The following is a 23,982-nucleotide window of genomic DNA, read 5'->3' as shown; positions in this document are numbered from 1 at the left end:
TAAAATTAATGTATTTATTTTATTTATAGCCTGTATTATTTTTTACTGTTATATTTTCTATAGCACGAAAAATGTCTATTTCTTCCCTAATTGTTATTAAATAAGAGCCGTAATTTTTCATCAAGTGTTTTCGTTATTTCGTAATTTGTTCAAGTCTGCTTGCCTTAATACGCTTACAAACATAATTTTTTACATGAAATAAATTAGAAAGCACAAAAAATTGTAAAAAATTGAAAAACGTCTTCCAAATAAGTTGCGACTTTTTATGAAACTGTTCAAATCTCATTCATCTCATTTGAGAAAATTAACTTTTGTTAAGAATTGTTTTGCACAAGTAGTTTATTAATTTTCTTGAGTTCACAGTTATTTAAACGCGGATTTAATAAATAAAAATAAAGGACCTCTTTGCTAAATATAAGCGATAATTACTCTCCTTTGGTGCTTTATGTTTGGTGATAAATTATTCCAACAAGTTTAACAGCAAGAGCATTTCTCGTTTGTTCTCAAGTTTGTCATTTGTCAAAGTTGTGTTTTCTGCTTGCCAAACATGAAGAGCGACACTAAAGTTATGAAAAATTAACTGATTCATTGATTAGCAACTTGTTGGCGAAAATAATTTAATTTAATTAATTCAAAACCAAGAAGAGAATTTCATTTAAAATAATTTATTTAAAATAAAGTGACGACACATGGGGTGTTTCTAGTAAAACTACGAGCCTTATACCAACTGTATTTATAATTTAATTGGTTAATAAATTGCTTTTTTGCTTTTGTAGGTAGTGTTATATTTTCAGGTGAGTAAATACCAATTTAATGTAAACCAGGGTATAAATATCCTGTTGGTGTTGTATTTTAAAGCAACGGCGTAATTTATAATTACGCAAATTCCAGTCGTGTTATTCTATTTTGCGCTAATATTAATTACGTCCCCATGCATTCCGATCGATGGTCAAATGGAACCGGATTCTGCTAAATTCTTTAGCTAAAACAACAACATTTGCGTACTCATGGGGGCCGCTTAATTGTTTCGTATATAGAATTGTCATACAAGCGCAATGTGCGACGTAACGGGAGCTTATTCAATGTTTACAACATCAAATCACGAAATCCCTCGACATATAAATACTCCGGGCAATTAAAGCGGGTCGAGCTTGTGCATGTGACAGCGGTTATCGCAACGTGTATCGCTCCTATCGCGGCTTTGCCCGCTTATCGGGCACATGTCACAAGACCGACGTTTCGGACGCCAACATCATCCATCTTCACACACCGGGCGATACCCCAACGCTCCTCACATTTTTTAAATTTCAAAAAAAATATATAACTACATAATTTATAACAAGGAGAAGTCGAAGTGGTTTCGCGGAAATTGGAAATATGATTCAATTAATGTCAGTAGTTTCTTTTCAAAATTTCTTGCCATAAAAAATAAGAAAACTAATCTAAACCTTTAGACATTTTTGTCTTACAAAATTACAAAATTAAAAACTAATTCTTTCTTCTTCTTTCTGTTCAACATCTTGTTTTGAACAGCTCAGAAACACCTAACAGAAGTTGTCACTTTTAACGAATTGTTTTAGTCTCACATACAAAATTCAAAACTATATGATCTTAAGATTGAACTAAATGCTCTCTAATCCCAATTTTTTAAATAGAAATATTTTGTGTTTGAGAGCAGCCACAAAAAAACGGTTTCAACTATTCTAATAACAAAGTTGTTTTTTAGTTTTACTGTTCCGGACTTTTACAAATTTTGACTTGTGTTTTATATACTTATTTTTGACTTAGGTTGTTATTATTATTGCACTGTCGTAATAAAAAAATTCACATTATTGTTTTTATTTTTTTTTATTTCTAGACGTTACTGTTTTGGCTAATAACAACTTTCAGAAAATTATTTCTAAATTGTTTTATTAACTTACATTTCGGAAAGCTTTATACCACATACTATTTGTTGTTTATTTAAACTCTTATTTTAAAAAATTAGTTTGCAAACCGGAACAAATGAAATGTCAGTATCAAATTAAAAAAATAGTGATTTTATAAGACAAATGTAATGAAAAAATTTAAACAAGTACACCAAAAAATCTCTGTTGCCAAATATCGCCACTACTATTTTATGTTTTTTTTCTATTTGGACTCAGATGTTGTTAAAAGGGCAATTCTCAGTTCTCACACATATTCTTCTTTTATACCAAGTTTACCAAGCATCCATGTCTTTTAAAAAATGGTAATACAAAAACAGTAGCAGAAAGGCGTTTTTATCAATTTTTATTATGAATACCATCCAAAGTATACAAGTAGTATACGAGTAGATAATTTTTTTTTGGGTCCAAATAAAAATATCTTAAGAGCAAGTAATTCTTTGAAAAAATATTATTTTAAAGATATCTTAAGAAAACGCTGTAAGATTTTGGGAACTGAATTTTTATAGTGGGTAACAAATTCTTAGAAAGGTTTACTCAGAGTGATTCAAAAATTCCATTTCTTGTGTAGTGATAAAAGATATCAAACTGAGTTAAGAGTTCTTAATACAAAAATTTGTTTGTGGCTCAGTTTTTGAGATATGGACTTTCAAAGTTAGATTTTTAGATCTATTTTTTTTTTATTTACATACCGGAAGCGACTAATCTTACAAGATTGAACAGTTATCTTTTAAAAAAAATAACCAATATGTTATCGTTTTATAGAAAGCTCTATTAAAATTTAATTCATAGTTAAAAGTTAATCCGAATGGACCAATAAAAGTAGTTCAATTTGATCACATGATTAGTTAGTCACGCATTTAATTGCAGTCTAAATTGACGACGCTTTTATATACGGTCCATAGTGTTATAAACATTTAATAAACTTTCTAATCAAACAATAAATTAAATTTGACATCAGTGTAAATACAAGAACAACAATTAAAACAAACGATTTATAAGAAAAATAAATAAAAAAATGGAGAAAAAGCTTTACTGAACATCCTTTATTAGCTTATCACCATACGAGAGTTAGTCCGACACTTTTGAATCTCACTGTATAAGACCTATCTCTAAAAATGCTTTTTTCTCATGACTGAGGGAAAAGAGAAAGAAAGGCAGAAACGATGAGAGGGCACAAAAAATAGAAAGTAAATAGTAAATAAAAAAGACAGAGAGGATTACTGCAGTAGGATTTGAAGAAAAATAAAGAATAGAAGACAAGAAAACTGAACAACGAAGAAAGAAGTAAAACCGAAGAGGAATGAAGAAAGAAAACAGCGATCCGCAAATCGCAAATCAAGAAGAGGAAAGAAAAAAGACAGAAAATATAGACAAAAGTTAGAAAGAAGACAAATTATATAGAATTTAGCAAACTGCTTCGATAAATAATTAAGAACAGAAAAATACTTGCCAATATCCAATTTCGGATAAAGAATAGAGCATAGAACAGAAAATAGAAGATATAAAATGAAGAAAATGTAAAATATAAGAAAGAAAAGACAAATAAAAAAAGAGCAGAAAACAGAGCAAAAAACAAAATACACTGTAGAAGATAAAATACAGAAAACAGAACAAATAGAAGAAAAATGTTTTTACTTCAGAATTAAAATCGGTGGTTAAGTAAAGCACGTTTTTTTCGAAAACCGTACGTCTTTAAAAAATGTCACATAAGTTTTTTTTGTTAAAGCTCTTTTCAATATAAATAAATTGACACCAGTGCCTTTAACCTCTTAACGCTCTCAGCTAAAAAAGTATTGTCACATTTCTTCTAAACTATCCGAGCTACTTTTATCAATTTTTATTCACAAAATATTTATCTTTAATTCCACCTTATCATATTATCTACATATTTCATGTTCTAAAGCTTTTTTGCTTCTCTTTTAATATACATATTAAATATAAATTTCAGTGTTACTAGAAACTGAAAAAATGCGATTGCTTATACCCTCATGTCAGAAACAGACAGAAAAAATTAATTGAAATTAATTAGAATTAAAAGAAATATGTATGAATTCGTAAGTTATTGCAAATAAGTCATTGTGGATTTTGTAGCTTCCTCAAAATACGAATATAAATTGTAATTAACTTTTGTTAATAATACATAATTAAAATATCAGAGAATTTTTATTCTCGAAAAAATGAAACAAAACTGGAATATTAACCAATTTGTTTGTTCTTTTATCTTGTTTGTGAAAATTTAAAACTATCTCATAACAACCTACACATCTGAGCAAAAAAGTGTTGGTAGGGTGTGCTAATGCTTTCAGCTTGGGAATACACTTCTGACATGTCTGTTATTTAATTGAAATACCTAATTCATTAAAAGTTTTGAGCAGTGCGGGCGGCGCTCACATATTTTCAAAAGTTGAAACACAAATATGAAATAACTCTTTCCTAACCCAGTTGCCAAATGTCAGATTTTACGACTAATTTTGACGTGATGTACTGTCACCTATTAGTTATTACTCAACTGGTGATGTAATGAAATTCATTACGTAATTATAGTTATTTACCCCGAAATTAGAAAATAGTATAATAACGAGTGTGGAAAGTGCGTGATAGACACCTTTCAGCGAGTTTTGTTCACTATTTTCCCTACATAACTAATGAAAAAAAAAAAATTGATGAACAGCATTTAAAATTTTATCTGCAATTTGCATTGTATTGGTAACTGATTCAGCAGTAGGTTAAGGTTTAAAAATACAGTGAAATCTCCTATAAGCGGACACCGACGATGACAGGTTTTTGTCCGGTTAATGGAAATGTCCTCTTAAAAAATTAGTAATTTCTACATAGAATCAAACTAAAAAAATTGTAAAATAGGTAGCAGCATGATTATAAGTATTGGTACAACAACAATACTTATAAACTTTTTTTGGAAAAAAATAGTATTTTTTTTCAAAATATGCTATTAAATATCTTGTTTCTTGTTTTCCCAAAAATTCGTCAGAAATGTACTTAAATACCAACTCTTTATTTCTACTATGTCAAACTTCTCTGTTAAAATTTTGTATACTTGGTATGTTTTAGGTAAATCAATCTAAAATTTATGATTTTTTTAATGTTAACATACGCTTTTTAGTTTTATTTGCCATAGTAACGCTGTATAAAAGAATGAAATGACGTACTGACCAATTTGTGTAGACGCCACAAATAAGAACTAGTGCAATAAATTTAATAAAGCACATATCTACACATAACTTTAACCTCTTTTAAGGAATAAAATAAATAAAACATGTAGGTATCTGCTTATTTGATTCCCTAATTTTTCTTACGGATTGTCATAATAATAACTACGTAATAACACTAATAACACATGCGTTTATCACATAGTGTCCGCTTAAAAAAGAGAATCCGAATTGCATTCTCCGCGTCCGTTTATTAGAGAGTCTGCTTAAAACCAAAACCATTTAAAATACAATAGCTCAAAATGCGGTCAACAAAAATGTCCGCTTGTTAGAGAAGTCCGCTTATAGGAGGTGTCCTTTAAAAGAGATTTTACTGTAAATGGCTATTTGTTAAAGCAGGCTGTAAAGTTTGTTACGTTTGTTTCAACCTACCAGTTGTCTTGCTTCTAAGCTCTCCTTTCAGAGAAAAACAAACAATCCAAAATAGCAACATACTTGATAAAAGCAAACAACTATGTACGTTAGAAACATGCGTTATAATAACGGACGGTTTTTTGACAGATAAATGAAATTGTCAACTTTTGGGTCTACTAATTTGTGTGCAGGGCCGAGCCAAGCCAATTGTCCGCTCGTGTGCAGGTCTCAAGTATTGCGTCCCTAACTCTGACTAAAATAGTAGTTAAAAATTACTAAGTTAAATAAATGAAAAAACAACTGTTTTTTTTTAATATTTTGAAATAGTATATTTATACAAAAATAAAACTATTCGTAATAATAATTTTCAGTTTTGTGCAGGTACATTAGCTGTTGAGTTTTTACATACCTAATATTTATATAATTTATTCAATAAATTTACCTTACTTTACTTTAGGCAAATTTTTTTTCTAAAATTTATTCTAGAACACTAGATATTTCTCTTTCCACTGCAGTAGTAGAAAATTAGGAAAATTATTACATCAATTTTGGGACATCGTCTCAGATAATTTTTGATAGTTTTTCTGTAAAGGTTCTCTCTCCACTAGCAGAAAGTGCTAATATCAAGAGAATTCTAAGAGCAATAGTAATAATAATAATACATAGTGAAAAATGCTGATACTGACTGAGACCTAATAAGACGTGAATTTTAAGATAATTTTTAGAATCTGCTACTGGTTTGTTTTCATATCCAAAACCAATTTACTTTGTTTTTTTTCCTTAGCTTCCAAATTTTTTCGATTAACTGAATGTTTGAGAAACGTTTCTACTTAATTTTGTAAAAGGTCTAAACCCGTTGTTATGTTTATAGTTGGACATTTTACTAAAACTTACTTTAAATAAAGAAACAGAATGGCATACCAAAACACTATTGGAGATACAAATTTGTAACTACAGTTGAATGAACCACGAAAAAATTACACATGGGTCTTTTTTCTGTGTACTTTTGATTTTTCTGATTTTTTGCGATTTAGAACTTTTATTTTTGCATACATTTATTCCTTCAATGTGTTGAGAACAAATTTGGCGATTAGTGATAATTAGTATTCATTTTACTAATTTTTCGTCATAAATAAATTATCAAAACGAAAAGTTCTGACAATAATTGAGAGATATGAATTTATAAGGAAATTATAAAAGGGAACAGTCGAAGAGGTTGACATAACTTTAACTATGAGAGAACTAAAAACGTAAATACATCTGAAGCCGTTTAAAAGCGCTCGAAAAAAAATAATTCTGAAAAAAATCAGAGATTTTGCTCTAAATTTTAAAATTTTAAAAGAAAAGATTAAACTAGGTAAATATTTTCCTGTTACCAATTAGTTCATTGTTCATAGTATATTATTATTGCATTGTTGTATTAAATAAGTATAATAAACAGTTTAACAAAAAAATTAATTTGAATGAGTGAACTGCCTCTTGTTTTATGAAAACCTCTGTTTTTTTAGTTTACATAGTGGAGATTATTCTGATTATTTATAGTACTTTATCAATTTTGTGTTCCCAAAGAAAAGTCCGGCTGTATTCAATAATCCCTTTGACTGCATTCAGGCGCTTAATTTAAGAACATGGACGCATTTGTGAAATAAATTGTGTCACAAGAAATAATTATTGTTGAATGTTTATCAAAAAAAACAAACTTTTAATGGTAAAATATGTTTACAAAAGGAAAAAAACGCTGTAACAGCAAGACCATTTCTTTATAATTATTTTAATTTTTTACTTTCATTTTAATTTTGATTTTGCGAAAGGTGGCAGGTCGGCGGCCACCCCTGTAAGCGGCCGTCCGTGTGCCATCACACATTGTGCACCGGCTTGGCTCGGGCCTGTTTGTGTGAAATTGACACCTTTAAAATAGTGTTGTAAAATAGTATGTAGATAATAAAAAGCCTATCATTGTTTAACTCGCATAATGTGCAAAACTTGTTCGCAGCGCTCACTCGTTTTGGCAATGCCGAAACCAGGTATTTACTAATTGACTGTAGGCGAGTTTTCAGTTTGGCGCCCATAAGCATAATTTTCTTAATACTAGATTGCTACATTATAATTTCTGTTAGATATAAAAACCCAAAAATTATAGACTATGAAAACCTGAAAAAAAAGAGAATGGTCCCGGTCTCAATTTATAAAGGCATACTTAAAATTATTTAAACAATAGGTACACACTTAATTTTCTATTTGAGATTTAGTCTAAGTGCATATAGCTGAATATAAAGACAAAAATAATAAAAAAAGAAGATTATATGTAACAATTCAATAATAATATTGAGGGAACCCGCCAAATTTAATTCAAATATTGAAATTTTTAAAAGAAACCTTTCTTGCTTTCACCTTGCAAACTCATTTATTATTTTTCATCATAATTTCAACTTAACTTTGTTTACAATGCTTAAACCTGACAGATGTCCTCATGCTATTGACGACCTTATTTTAATTTTTAATTATCAGTTTGTTTTAATTTCGAAACAATTTTTTCGCAAGATGCCTTCTTACTGGTACAGAAACAAAAATAAAACTCACCTCTATAGTCTTTTTAATATAAATTATCTTACTGGGTTCATCCAGTAATCATCAGACTCGGCTTGAACAAAATTTTGTAAAAACCTGGCACCCCTAGCTCGCTCTAATTGTCTGCATTTTAGAATTTTTTTGGAATACGGCCCTGACGGTTTTTTATTTGGTTTGACATTTTTAAGCCAATTTTTCTAGTTCACTTGAAACTTAAATTTAACACAACCACTAAAGACTCAATGACACGACTCAAAAGACCGTGAGCCATTTTGCAAACTGAACTAATTCTTGTAGTATATGAGTAGCTTAACCAGCAAAAATTACTTAATCTCTTATTGAAGAACTATCAGAACTGAAACTGATTAACAACTAAACAAAGAAAGTCACGTACAAGATATAATTTTACAAAATGAGTTGTCCAAAACAAACGCTTCTGCAAAATAATTGTTTATAAGATTGCACAAATTTTTGTTTAGTTGGAATTTGGAAAACAAAAGTATTGCTAGTTTGGCGCCCCCTGAGGCTGCGCCCCTAGGCAGAGGCCTACTTCGCCTATACCTAGTTTCGGTACTGCGTTTTGGCAAATATTTGGTCTTTTCTTAACTGATTACGTAAATAAGTAAATAAGTTTTGAATAATGGAAAAATGTGAATGAATGTTTAGGTCTTGTGTCGCGTTAATTGGTTCGTTATAGATGTCACAATCGGTCGCTTGATTCGGTTAGACCGCGGTCGCAAAGTGAGTTATCCGAGTCGGTCCATATCGAAGGGGTGGCTCCCTTGCACAGGGCAGCACTTACCGGGGGCCTACTTGGGTTTCGCAACTCGCGCCGCCGGCTCAGGCAACCACTCAACGCCCGATATTAAGTTAATGTACATTAAATTAGATATTGAACAAACGCCAACGTAAACCGAGCTGAGTTAGTTCTCTGTCAACAACCCTCATTTCGATAATGCCTCTCTCTTCGGATTACTTAGCCCGGTCGCACACTTATTACAGACAACACATACAGTTCCGGAAGTGAGTATTTGTGTTGCCATCACCGGGATATATCCCAGTTTTCATATCAAACAAAGATTCCGCCGACGAGCTTGTTAAACAGAAGGGGAGACGGGATTCTTCCAGCTTTTTACTACACTAAATTATCGGACGCGCTAGTTACTATAATGCAAAATATATGTTCGATGCCGCTTTAAATCTCTTCTCGTTAAATAAATATGTCGGCTGAATTACGTGCCAAGAAATAAATCCAAGACTTAAAGCCGTTCTGCGTTAAAAGCCGCCGAGATTTTTAAAACTAAGCCGGGGATAATTAGCGTCGCCATCAATATCTCTCAAAATTATCTCAACATTTTTCAACTCGCAAAACAAGAGGTTTGTAAACACCGTTGCAAGAATTTAAAGCCAGCAAACAAATTCTACAAAAAGAAATGCTAAATATATTACGTCTCTGATCTCTTTTATGTGATAAGTACTTTAAATGTTCCCTTTTTTTTGTTAAACACAAATTGTAAAAGAAGCGTTTTAAACCTCCACCTACTTGCCAATGGAGTAAAAAGTTTTTGCCTTGTTGACACCGCGGTTCAATGACCAGCAAAGACGATTATGAAACGCTGTTTGAGTGTTTAAGCATTAACAAAATATAGGCGCTCAATTAATCGAATAAAACTTATGTTTGACGAATACAGATAAATGTGAAAGCTGGTAGTTTTGTTCATTGCCAATTAGGTTTTACAAATGCACAATAAATGCCCAGTAAGCATACTAACGTAAAGAAAGAAACGTTAATTAGGTTGCAAAAACGTTTTTTATCAACGTAAAAGTGTCCACGGGAATAAAGTTATTTGTAACGTAAAACATTAACGTTTTTTTAGTAACTATTTAAACAATCTTGCAACACAAGAATGTAACGTAAAATTATGGATACTAGAAAACCAATAATCAACGTCAACAAGCTACGTTTTAAACTAGTTATTTATTTAACGAATGTAAAAGTATAAACCAGCACTGCACTCTTTCCTATTTTCCTAAAAGTCGATAATATTTGATGAAGCTGTATTTAAAAGCTTATTACAATTTTTTTATCTCAGTTTTTACTTTTCGTAATAATTGTCAAAAATAGATGCAAGAGTAATTTCTATACTACTCATTATTTACTATGTATTCTACGTTTTCTATACAATTAATTAGTTAGGCTTATTGGCATTTCGTTTCACGACATTAATATAACGCTCAGTTAAAAGGTTAACCAATATGTATTAACGTAAGACAATATAAAAACCAAATTAAATTTTTTTGAAACGCTAATTATATGTTTAAAGCAAACGTTAGTAAATACGATTATTATTAATAACGTTAGAGACTTTTACGTTTTCTATGTAAATACAACTTTATGTTAAAACAAACATACTTTAAACGCTAAAAGTTTGGGAAAAAGTATGCAGACGGTTCTTAAACTACGTAACATAAACGTTAAAAAAACGAAATCATACAACCACATAACAACGTTGTAAATTTCAACATATTTCTTTATATCAACCGTTGTAACGTTAAAAAAACGTCAAATCTACATCTCGGTAATTACTGAGACCGAAAAATTTAGTGTTTTTACATTTTATTATTTCACTCGAAAACAGTAGAATTTACAAAAAAATTATAAGAAGCAGAAAGTTTCTAAATGAAATAGGCTTTCTAATTCTATTAGTACCAAAACTAAATTAATTTATGCTACAGTTTATGTAAAGGGGGTTCCGGTAGCCCCTTTAACACTGCCCTTCAAGCTTACAATTTACACACTTAAGTTAGTGTTTAAAATAACGTCTGTATACCCAATTTTATAAAAATTGGGTAAGTAATATTAGAAATAAAAATTATATTGTGTATTTTTGGGGAAACTTTGGTGGCTAATAATTCCACAAAAAAAAATATTTTTTTGTGGAAAAAGATATAAAAAATATGGGTTCATTTAATATCATTGCTCAATCTATGGTTAAAATATATTCACTACCTTGCAAAAGATTCTGTATATTGTCCCTTAAACTAAAAAATATTGTCACATTTTTTCTAAACTAGGTATCCCTTAGTTGACTTAAGTTAGACGTTTTAAATCTTTTTTATCAGTTTCAACACCATCTTATTTTCGTGAAAACTTATTATAGTGTAGATTTAATGTTCATATCTCAAACTTAAGATCTTATTTATTGTCTTTATTGTCACGTTCATTTAACAATGTTTCAAAGATTTTTTACTTACAATGCAATCTCTGTTAATAAAAAATTATACGCGCAGTTTAATTTGCTTCCTAGCCAGTTTCTAACAGTTTTCGCAAAATAGTTAAAGTTTTTTTCTCTCACAATTTTAAGTAGGTACACAGCATATAAAAAATCTTTTGTTTCTTTATCACTTTCTTTTTTTTTCATTTTCTTGTTTTGTTTTAATTTTTTGTTTAGTACATTATATTTTGTTTTTATACTAGGTTAAATTAAGTAGCTTGGGTTAAAATTCGCCAAAATAAAGACCAAATAAAACAGTAAATAAAGAAATAAAAAAAGAATCTCTATTTTTGTAAATTTCTCAAAAATCGTCGCTTAACAAAAAATAGGATACATAATAAAATAGAGAATAAAATAGTTTTAAATTTTTACATTTGAGATTGTAGAACAATCAAAATCTTTATTTAATATTTTATTTTTTCAAACACAAAGAATAATACAGGGTGTTTCACATAACGTAATGACGCTTGCGCCTAATGTTTGCACTCAAATATACAAAAGTCACAAAATACTGGATACAAAAAATACACATTTAATTAATTAATTTTTGGAAACCCATGACAGTAGTTGTCAGATTACTGACTGTTTCATTGACATAAATTTATGTTTTTGTCAAACAATTATTATGTGTTCTATCAAGAGACGGCGCGGATATGATTCTAATCTATTTATCTTAATCACTAACTAACTAAAAATGTTATAATGTTTTGAAGGTGTGAACAAACTAGAAAAGACTATCCAATTTTTCACAATTTGTAATCGAGTTCGTACTAGAATATGGCATTTTACAGGCGCAGACCACCTAAAATTATGTGAAACACCCTGTATATCCTTATAATGTTTAATTTACGTACAGAGCTTTAGAAAAACTTAAATTGATTAACTAAATAATTTAGACACGGGAATTGACCAATAACAAAGCGTAACATTTCTATAAGCAAACGACTTCCACACCAGAACTTGGATTGAAATTCTTGCCAGTTAATCGCATTTTTTCATTTAAGTCCCATTTACAATAAAACTCAAAATCATAATATGTACACACGTTTCAAGTGTAAAACTCCACAATGTTTAAATATAACAATTAAATAAAAGAAAAAAATCTGTATCTATTTGAAACTCTCCTTGTGTAAATTTCGTCGATTTTTGAGAATTAAATAGAAATAAATTAAATGTAGTAGAGAAGAAAGAATAAAAAATAGAAAATAGAATGAGATAGAATGCCACTGATAAAAGTGATAAATATCTCACATACAAAAATACAAAATCTAAAAATCGGAACAAATAGTTCTTTTTCGATATGTGCTAGCGTTGTTTTTTTTGTGATACGAAAACAATCTAAAATAAAATCATTTGATTGTAAAAACTCGGCTGTCGCTTTGACTTTTGGTTCGCCTTAGCATTATAATTATGACATAAATGACAATAACAGCTGTAAAAGTTGTCTCATAACGACCATTTTGTCATTTAATTGCATTTAATTCTGGATTAATTTGACATATAACAGTGCAAAATAAAAGGCTACTTAAATTAGTTTAAAACTGAATTTAATTTCAGCATAAAAAATGGGTTACCGTTATAACAAAACAATGTAAAGCATCATGCAATCTTTAATAATATTATGCTCAGAACAATTATTTGGTTAATTTAATTTTATTTGGTTTAGTGAAACCTTCGAAAAAAAATGCTTAAACTCTCAAAAGGCAAGAATAACACAATTCTATTTTTTATTCAATTGGTTATATGTTTTGGTTTATTGAAGAAATTTCTCGTGTGTAGTAAATAGTTAAATAAGAAAAAACTATATATTTGCAATTTTGTGCCATTTTATTTCTAAAGAATAGAGAATATTTGAAACGTATGGAAACAATTGGCAAGTGCCAATATATTTGAAGTGAGTAATAAACTGAAGCACAAAAAGAACGTGCAATATTGGCATGACAAGACACATAAAACGTATTGGAAACACGAAATCGCAATGAAAACTTTGCAACTTGAAATATTTATTTAAACACGTTTGTAATCTGAAATGTAGTCAGTTTATTGCGAATTATAATTAGCTTAAAGCTGTATAAGAGATTTCGTCACGCAAGCCCCCAATTAGTCAAATGCGCGCATTTCCTCCCCTGCTGATAATTCAATTGGGCTTTTTCCAACTTAATCCCGCAAGTAAATTACCCATCCTCAGCTTCATCTATCATTCTCTTCGATGAAAGAACAGTTTCGAAAATTGCCGGACATCAGGCAGATGGTTTTTGGGTTCGCGTGACTGTATCACTTAGGAGGCTCGTCTTCTCTCAATTTTCACGTCGTGTTTTTTCCCATTCCGGGGCTCCTAGGAAAACTCCGTTCTAAAAGCGACGCATTTGTAAGGAGAAAGGATCAATCAAAGGATTCTCCGGACTCCTAATTGCAGTTATAATCTGACGAATCGGCACTTTTGTCCCACACGCACAACTTTATCCCGGAAATAAATTGCGGGTTTTTGTCTGGATTAGGCCTCGAGAGTACTCAAACTTGTAAATTACTCAAAAGGGATGAGGAGAAACAATAATTACAGATGCGGTAACAACACTTATCAGCCGGCGATTTTTCAACGAGCTGCTCTCGGATGTCTGCCGATCCGAAAGCGGACACTTTGCTTTGAATTGGAGTTTGTCAGTAATAAAGGCTTGTCCTAATCTATTGTAATATGACCACTGACGCGGAATTTATGCTGCAGTTCAGACGGTTCGGGTGTTTGAAAGAAATCTCATTCGCTAGCGCCAAAATTGGGAAACTTCAATACCTTGAAAGCCAACACTAAACCGGTTTTTGTTGGGCAAAAAATAGAAACTAAGTATTTTTTGATTAGTCTCCTGAAAAATGGCCACATTGCGTGTCGCTCTTAATTCCCCCGATTGCTGGAAACAAAACCGGCTAATGCCTTAATAACATCATTATATAAATCGCCAACAACAACATTTTTGCCTTCGAATCGCACACAATGCAATTGGGGCAAAAATCCATCCATTTTTCTTCGGCCACAGCGGTACACAGGCAATTTGCTTTTGATTGTGGACGTAACAATTACGTTTTCGTCGACTATTTGAAAAATTTATAGCGAATGGCCGCATATGTTTTTGAATTGGGACTCGGGGATGGGTCTAGCTCGCCATTATTTCGCTTTATTCTTCGAGTAATGTTGTGTCGTAAAGGAATAAAGTTCGTGACCGATTTAGAAATGATTATTTTATTCCGGTCAGAATGGATATAGACGAGATCCGAGCGCGATTCTGACGACTGGAGGCAAAATGCCCAAATTATGCTTCCTACACCGAAATAATACCCAAATTCTCACCTGGAACACTTTGTATTTTCAGAGTTCAATAATTTAAGCAGACTTGCTTTTTAAAATGTTAATTGGAGCAGTCAGTAGGAATGGTTACTTGAAACAAACAGTATTTTTGTCATACGTTTTTGATTTTTTTGATGCTTTAAAACGATTCCACTGATCTTTTAGTCAAAACTGAGAGAAAAACAAAAAACTGAAAAAATTCTACAGTGCTCGAAAAAGTTGAAAATAAATTCATTTTCGATTTTCGGGCTACTTTCGAGCAAAATTTCGCTAGATAAGTTAAAAAAATATGTTTAACATTTGCGAAAGACAGATATAATATTTTAGGAAAATTTACAAAAAAACTGTGTCTTACTTATAAAACTAGATAAAGAAAGAAAAATTACAATAACGTTATTAGTTATTATTGATTTTTTTTTGGAAACTTTTTGCTTTCTTAAAGAGAAATTAAGGTAATTCAACGTAAACGTAACAGTTTTAAATCTCTATCCATTTTTGTTCTGTTCTACTCTCAAGGGCGGATCCAGGTGACCATGCCCCCCCCCCATACACCAATTTTAATTTTTTAATAATATAAAAGCCTAAGTAACAAACGTTTTTTTAAATAATCACATTAAAGTTTTTTTTAATTCACACTTATAAATAAATTAATAAGGAAAGTAAAGTAAATTTTAAGGAAAATATAAGAAGTATCATCAAAAAAATACAACGTTTCGATTCTAATTGAATATTCTTTAATCCGTTCATAAAAAAGAATTGCCGGCCTAAAGAAGATTAAATTAAAATCGAGACGTTGCCAGAAGATTGTATTTTTTGAATGAGTCCAAAAAACACGAAATACCTTTCCTTGTAATGAAAATAAATTATTGTCACTTAATAAAATATTATTGGAAGATTCTCGAAAACTAATACAAAGAAGTTACTTAGAAGTTCTTTTTACGTCCATAATTTTTTTTTACTTAACTGTACGTAAATTGATATTGCCTGTTATATTATGTTATGTTGTAGTTTTTTTACTTATTAAAAAGACGTGTTGTTTTTGACAATGAGAACTTATTATTTCAAAGGAAAATCTACTAGTAAAAAACATTATGATTAACAAGTACGTATATCAAAAACTGCACAAAATATAGGGTGTTTTATACAAAAAATATATAAATTTGCATTATAACATTTTTTGGGCTTAAATTTTGTACGAGTACAAAAATTTAAATTTTTATTTAAATTTATTCAATAGTGTCACTATTATAAAATTTTTTGGAAAGCTTCCCCTCCCCAAATTAATTTCTGGATCCGCCCCTCGCTACTCTTTTGTTCAAAAGTGTTTTTTCTAGTGTGTGGTAGGCTAGAGAATAAAAATCGGCAAGTAAATTGATTACTAACATTACTTTTTTATCTTTATAACTTTTGCTGCTCTGTCCGTTAGTGCAAACATAAGAATGTTGTTCCTATCGCCTACATTGTTAAATTAAACTAAAATTTTTTTACTACCATTGTCAAATTTTGATATTGTTAAAGTCTTTCACAATTCAAACCTATCTGAATAAGTTTTTAGAACACAAGTTTTTTTTGTCCCGTCCGTCATGTGCAAACAAAAACTAAATTAATCAGGAGTCATTGCTTTTAGCATTATTTTTTGGTTTTGTGGTTTCAAAAGCTTTAACACGTTCCATTTTTTACTTCGAATATAATTGTTGAAATGATTGCCTTTTAAATTATCAAATTTTTATAACAATTTTTCAACAATAAAAATTTTAGGTCTCTTATGTTCTTTTTCCTAGTCGTATTTTAAGTTTTACAAATGTGAAAATTTCACTTTTATTTATACTGTTTATAAAAACTGAAAATAAAATACAAAAATTTGTGCAGTGTCTCATCCGTCAAAATGAAATGGCTGTTCAACCAAACAAAAAAAAAATGATCTTCAACTACTTGTAGCACTTTAAACTGTTAAAAACCTATCTCTGAGCAAACTTTTATGGCAATTGATATCGAAATTGTGTAAATTATCCGAATAAAACACCATGGTCAAAATTATTTATTTATTTATTTATTTAATTGACAATAAGGAAATTACATACAAAGTTCACATACAATAACCAAAAATTTAAGTCAAAATTATACCTGTTTGACGTAATATTGTATGTCGAATTAAAACCTGTTCTTAGTTTTGTTCTGAGTTTAAAGAAATTATATGAAATGGGATCGATTTCAAATTTCACATTTAACCAAAAATTTAAAAAAATCGAAATTGTTTAAAGCGACTTGATGTAGTGTTTATTGGTTAATTGTTATTTTGGAGCAAAATTGTGCAAATAATTCCAATATAAGAACTGGTCAAAATTTTTCTTTACTTATTTGGCAATAAAAAAAATTAACTAATATTTTAATCAAAGGTATGCCTATGTGACGTAGAATTGTTTGAGAATTTAAAATCTGTCTCTATTTTTGTCCTAGGATTTGTATTTTTTTAAGAAACTAAATAAAAGACTCTCGATTTCAACTTTTCCATTCTACCAAAAATTAAAAAAAAAAAGATTTAAAACGACTTCTTAGCTTTATGCTAATAAACTATGTATTTTTAAGCAAAATTGTGTAGCAATTGTGTCAAAATTGTGCAAATAATTTAAATAAAACAATGTGGTCCAAATTTTTATTTACTGTTCTGTCAATGAAAAAAATTATCAAGATTACAACAACCAAAAATGTATGTAAAAAGTACGCCTAATTAACGTAAAACTGTCTGAGGAATGCGTTTTTTTCTAAGATCCGTAGTTATGGAGATATTAACCGAGATATGATCAATTGATTTCAATTATTCCATAATTTTAAAAAATAAAAAAATTGAAGTAATCTAAAACGATTTTTGCTAGTTAATAATTTATTTCTAAGCAAATTTTTTTGACAATCAAGTCAACATTGTGCAATAAAACAATGTCGTCAAAATTTTGATTTACTTATAATAAAAATTTTTAAAAATCATGAGGATTACAACAACCAAAAATTAAATCCAAAGGTATGCCTATTTTATTTTGAATTGTCTGAGAATTCTAAATATGTCTTTATTTTTGTTCTATGATGGAAAATTTTGGAGATGTTTAACGAAATACGGTCGATTTAAATATTTCCATATTATGAAAACTGTTCTCACAGATCGATTTTAGTTGTTCATTTAAAGTTGATCAACAAAACTTTATTGCAACTGATCGTTGAAAACTTGACAAACTTAGCTAGAACTAAAGTTCTTACGATAATTTTTATTGGTTTTGTTAATTAAACAATTAAAATCGATCCGTGAAAATGCCATTTTACCAAAAATTTAAAAAAAATTGATTTGTTGAAACGATTTATTGTAACACTTTTTAATTGTTAATTATTTATCTATGTCTCAGTAACATTTCGTGGCAATAACTATTTGGTGTAAAAATGTCTGAGAATTCCAAATCTGTCTCCACTTTTGTCCTAAGAGTCTTAGTTTTGGAGATAATTTTTCCATAAACGCTCATAAGAGCCAGTGTTTGTTTAGCTTTAGTTGTTGAACTACCTCAATAACTACATCACCCCGATTTTTTTTTTAATTTTGACAAAACAATCCACTCGACTTGCAGCAATTTTGTTTAACTAATATAACCAGAGGCGTCATTGGCATTTAGCAAACTGGAATAACTTTATTTGTTTGACGTGCAATAGCAATAAATGTTTGAATCAATCAAAACTATCATTTTAAGCACAACAGATGGCACGCCATTGCAATACATTGATGTCGAAAGCTTCACATGGTTCTGTTAATGGTAACAGATATGTTTACGTTATAGTGACTCTACTTGTTCTTTTAAATAATTAAACTTTACTGCATTGTCTTTGTCACTTGTGTACAACCAGTTGATGACTTTATTTAATTTTTTTTAAACTAGGCAAAGGATTAAACCTCTTGTAGGAACGATATGATAAACGTTTACGTTATGCGGCCGTCATCCATTTAGAAATCATCAACTCGCTTCATTGCTATTAACTTGCCAGCTCTCGGGAGTAGTTATAGCTCAACTTAAATTACGTCCTTTGACCCAAGTGTGTCATTGCAGGATTATTTCCCTTGTCACAAAAGAACTCCAAGCCATGACTGTTTTCCTTTTACTAATTCGTTAATTTGTAAAAAGCAAAAAATTTTGACATCTCCCGACCCTCAAACTTTGCTCAACATGACACGCTAGGGTGAGCAAAATCCAAGTTTTTACCCATTTAGGGTTACGACACCCACAAAACTTCCCTCACTTAGCTGCGTGCTAATTATGCCGAAATTAGGGCGAAACAAGCGAAAATTAAATAATTCCCCGAGACGGCATCGATTGCTCGAATCCCTTGCATTTTTTGCGTTCATCCTTCATCGGGACGTGAAATTCGATACACACATGCAGGAACGCTCTATTTCAATCCGGAGCAGAAACCGGGAAAAAATCGCTCAGAACTCGCTTGAACTTTAAACAAGAAACCGCTGTTTTCTACCTCGGATTGATATTTTAAGGGAACTTATTGTTCCGATTTATTCTATTCTAAAATTCCGAATTACGATGCATCTGAAGGAGTAGCTCGGATCGCTTTGTGTTGTTTTTGGAAAAGTTTCAAGCTGTGCACTAGATAGCGAATGGGTAATGGACCAATAAACTTGTTATTAGTTTTGGAATTATACTTCAAATGCATTCGAGCGAATTTTGTTTACTTGCGGCCGAGTCAACGTTGTTTTGCCTCCAATAACTATCTAACGAATCCCTTAATTTTTTGCCACTTGCTGCGCGCGAATTTAATTAGTTGATTAAAGGGCTCGAGCTTGATTAATCCCGGGCGTAACTTTGTTAATGATATCTTAGCACAAGCATAAAAAATCGTGCGTTGTTCCGGGTCGTAAATAGTTAACAGGGCCCCGGACTTATGTATAATTCCATCGACGATTGACCCACCCGGCTGACCTATTACCCTTTTCCCGGATTCCGGCGGTATAGTATCCGGTTTACCTATTTCCGGTGCTCTCTCGTTTCTTGCCTCATTGTGTGATCGGAGACATAAATATCCCTCCATGCCAGATAATATTGTAAATGCGTACTGCGGCGGTATTTCATCGTTCCGGAGATAATCTTCTCTTCCTCCCTTTTTTTAAATCTAAACGAATTTAGATAGGGGACGGCGGATAAATCATCGGCATATGCTTAACGCATAAATAAAAAACGAATAAATCGGTTCTATTATTGTGCTGCTGAAATTGTTCCCGATTTCGGATTAGATCAGAGAGATAGATAAATTATGTCCTGTCTCATCACAGCAGAAAAACAACAAACTATCACTATTCACTCCTAATTTATTGCCTCAAAAACACGAACAATGCAAATATTTGAATCAAACTTGAATTTCCCAGGCAAGAAAAAGTTTAAGCAAACAATTATCGTGTTAACCGAACTCGAGTTTGGTCAATATTTGGTTAAAAAATGTTAAACAAAATTCACTTTTAACGACTTGTTTTGCGGTAAGGACAATGTGTGTGGTAATCACATTTGCATAATCAAGTTTTTGGAAATGGCTAAAGCGGAGAGAACTGAAAAATTGTAATGAACACTGCATTAGCAAGTTTCCGACTTGGTAATTTATTTATAACAATTTTACGCACGGTTTCACCAAACGGTAACAGAAGATAATTACAGGGTTATTCATATAAGACTTATAAAGCTGGCTGGATTCTTGTTATGTCATCTATTTAAATTTATGATTTGTTTTCAAGTTTAGAGTCGGAACATATACCTCGTGTTTTATTTTTACCAGATCAAGTTCACATTCTTATTTGTGTAACTCTGTATATATTATCAAATAAATAAGTGTATTATTATGTTACGGTTTTAACTGATTTTGACCATTTTTTCTTTGGTTTTATTTATGAAATGGCAAAAATTCAAATTTTTACTTTTTTATACTAATTTTTTTATGTACTTTTGTTTTTATATTTTTTTAATAATAATCTATCTTATTATAACTCGAAAAACAATAGCTTTAAGCGAAAACAATTTTACATAGAGTAAATGCAATTTCCTGAAAAAAATGCAATTCCAATTGGTTTTTTCCTCTTGTACGCTTTTTCAACGAACAGAAGTATACCTAAAAAACGATGTATGTATTTTTTATAAACTCAAGGCATTAAAATTCATAAAAAACTCGATATTGGTTCACAACTTCAATTAAAAAAAATGAATAAATAAATCCCATTTCATTTCATAGTAGAATTTTTTGACAACGCATTTGAATTTTTTTGAGTGAAATAAAGCACAAATTGTCAGTTTCTGTATAAAAAAGAGTTCTCTGTGTCAAGTTAAATCTCAGCGACACATTTTGAGCCAAAAAAACCCACCTGAAACTCCAAAAAATGCAAATGCGTTATTACAAAATTCTACAATGAACTGAAATGGGATATAAAACACAAACTGTGTTTATTGTTTTTGAAAATTCGTGGCTATAAACTGCAGATAATAATAAAGAAGAAATACATGAATTGAGATTGCAAAACCATTTAAAACTTTTTAACATCCAATGAATTTAATCAATTTTAAAACAATTTGAATTTTTTGAATTCGCCTTCTCAAAATTTTTTTCGAAAATTTGGTCTAAGAAAATCAGAACTGTAGCAACCTTCGCAAAAAGTGAACAATCATTTACATTTTTGACTACGAATGATATGAACAACGTTCTAAGAACACTTCTGAGGTATAATTTGAAGAAGTCAGTTTGAGTTTTAATAAACCATGCGCGGAAGACAAATTCGTATGATGAATGACTTCTTTCTCTCAATGTCAATTAAAATGATTTTGAAGGGATATGCATCTACATGTTACATTTTTTGAATAATCTCAAGAAACAGATAAAGTGTTTGCTGAAATATTAATCTAATTAATAAACTACGCAATTCAAAAATGGTGGATGCGCCGGGAATAATTTTTTCAAATTTGTAAAAATCTGATGAAATCAAGTAATTTAATTTTTTATACACACAAAGTTTTGCAATATAGCATCAAGCGCTTTGTGCCTTAACTATCTACCCTAAAAAAAACTAATTAGTACATTATCAACTACTTTAAAAATAAGATTATTTTTAAAATTAAATTTTTTCGAAATTCCTATTAGTTTTAGAGTTATCTAAAAAATGTTTTTTAAATATACCTATACTATTAGCTGTTTCAAAATTATAAAAATGCCAACGTCGCATTTTCTCTCGAAATTAGTTGTTATAAATTATTTATGCACTTCAAAAAAATAATAACTAATGTAATTTATACCTCAATGAGAAACTTAATCGTTAATAGCTATTTTACATTTTTATCAAACTTATTTAAAAAAATTATTTAGTAAAATGCGACGTTGGCGTTTTTATCATTTTGAAACCGCAATAGTACGAGAATTTTTTGTGGTAAAAAATTATGCTTAAAAATGACTCCTAACTCAATAATCTTGTTTATATATTGGGTGTTTCAGTTTAGTATTCAGTCCCAATTTTTTGTTTTCATAAAAAAGTTGAAATTAGACATTAATTCAAAAAAACGTAAACTGTCAACGTTTTGACAAATGTCGTCACAAAATAAAATCGATTTTACTATTCCACTTAAGAATATACCAGGTGATTCAAGTCTATCTGCAGCCACTTAAGACCTCTTCCCTCTCTCTAATTTACCTCAAATTAAAAAAATGTAGGTAATTTTATTAAGTATCTGAAGAACGTGAAGAACATCTTCACCATAGATCTTCATCAATTTGTAAATTCTTTACTTGTATGGTGTGCTTTTTTACCTTTAAATGAGACACCCATATAATTTAACGTCTATGATTTTTTGTCCTTAGGCGTATTTTGATGTGCATCAAAATCCCGAGAAAATGTGACGTAGATTGTTTATTCACATTTTGATATTAAAGCATTTGTTCTCGCGAGCAATAACAGAATAGTTAATTTCTTTAAGAAAAAGTTTGAGATTTTTTTATAGCAATTTTCGTCATAGATTAAATGACAATTCCGGATAATTAATAGAAAAATTAATTTTAATCACTTACTAACAACACAAAAACAGTTTTTTTATTGAAATTTTTGCAGCCTAATTTTATTACGCATTTTCGACCTATCAACATTCTAGGAGTAATCTATGTTTGACAACAATGCAAGCAAGAATCCAGTTAGCTTTATAAAAGGTATTGTGCGCTGCACTTTTTACCTGTCTTAAATGAATAAGCCAGTATAGTATGTATGTAATTTCATACAACTCCTTTTTTATTTTTTATATCATTTATTAGATGAAACAATCTTTTCACATGACCATATCAGCACTGAAGTGTGGAAGACTTATAAACATCCTAATAATAGATCTTTTTCGCAGTATCCCTACATTATTGTTTTAACCAAATATTTGGAATAATGTCTAAATATAAAGATTTCCAAAACCATGTTTTCGAATAATCTCAAAATTGTGAAAAATTTCCCAAGCTGGAAACATTTATCGTAGGCAACCAACATTATACGTCGTGGACTATTTCGGTCATTTTTGGGACGATTTATTTTATGATTTAACGACATACTCTACTGGAAAGCACTATTTTTTGAACAAATTCAGAAAAACAAATTGGGATAAATAAATAAAAAGCAAATTGTCTTCAACATCATTTATTGTTTTTGAAATTCCGACTACACCTACAGAGATTAATAAAATAGAGATTCTACCATAACATATAAAAAATCACCCAAATACTGAAATCACAACAATGATGATGCGAAAACTAAACGTCATATTATTTTTCATTCCATCATAAGTCAACCTAGATTATATCACATGAGACATCATAAAAAATAAAAAAATAGAACAATTTAGTCACCTATTATAAGGGCCTTTTAAATACGCATTTTGTCTTTTATAGTCGCCCCTTTTAAACAGAAAAACAGCAAACACTAGAATAAAGAAGTATAAACTAGCAACAGTTACGTCAATGATTATTAACAAAGTTTTGGTTTGAATGAGCGCCAACCACGACATAACTAAGACTGCGACGGCCCTTGCTCATTCGGCGGCTCCTGATCCCCCTGAGAGTCCTCACTATCGGCCCTTTGCGCCAGGAGAAAATCGATGATCCTGTAATCCCTCCCGGTCTCAGTGTTGGCGATCCACAAGGGCAGCCACTTATTGGCCAGCAGCCACTGCACTGAGACCTTGCTAATGCGGCCCGTGGCGTCCGTGCTGCTCGTGCCGTAGATGCTCTCCAGCGCGTAGTGGTTGCTGTTG

General features: G+C 30.5%; 1 protein-coding gene across 1 annotated transcript in view; it reads right to left on the bottom strand.

Moving 5' to 3' along the window:
* Positions 1-23,982, bottom strand: part of Pym (Partner of Y14 and Mago) — a 442,733-nt gene that overhangs the window by 251,384 nt on the left and 167,367 nt on the right. The window lies entirely within an intron of this gene.

The sequence above is a fragment of the Tribolium castaneum genome, chromosome 6, assembly GCF_031307605.1.
Source record: "Tribolium castaneum strain GA2 chromosome 6, icTriCast1.1, whole genome shotgun sequence".
NCBI classification, from domain to species: Eukaryota; Metazoa; Arthropoda; class Insecta; order Coleoptera; family Tenebrionidae; genus Tribolium; species Tribolium castaneum.
This window is presented reverse-complemented; position numbering and strand designations above follow the sequence as displayed.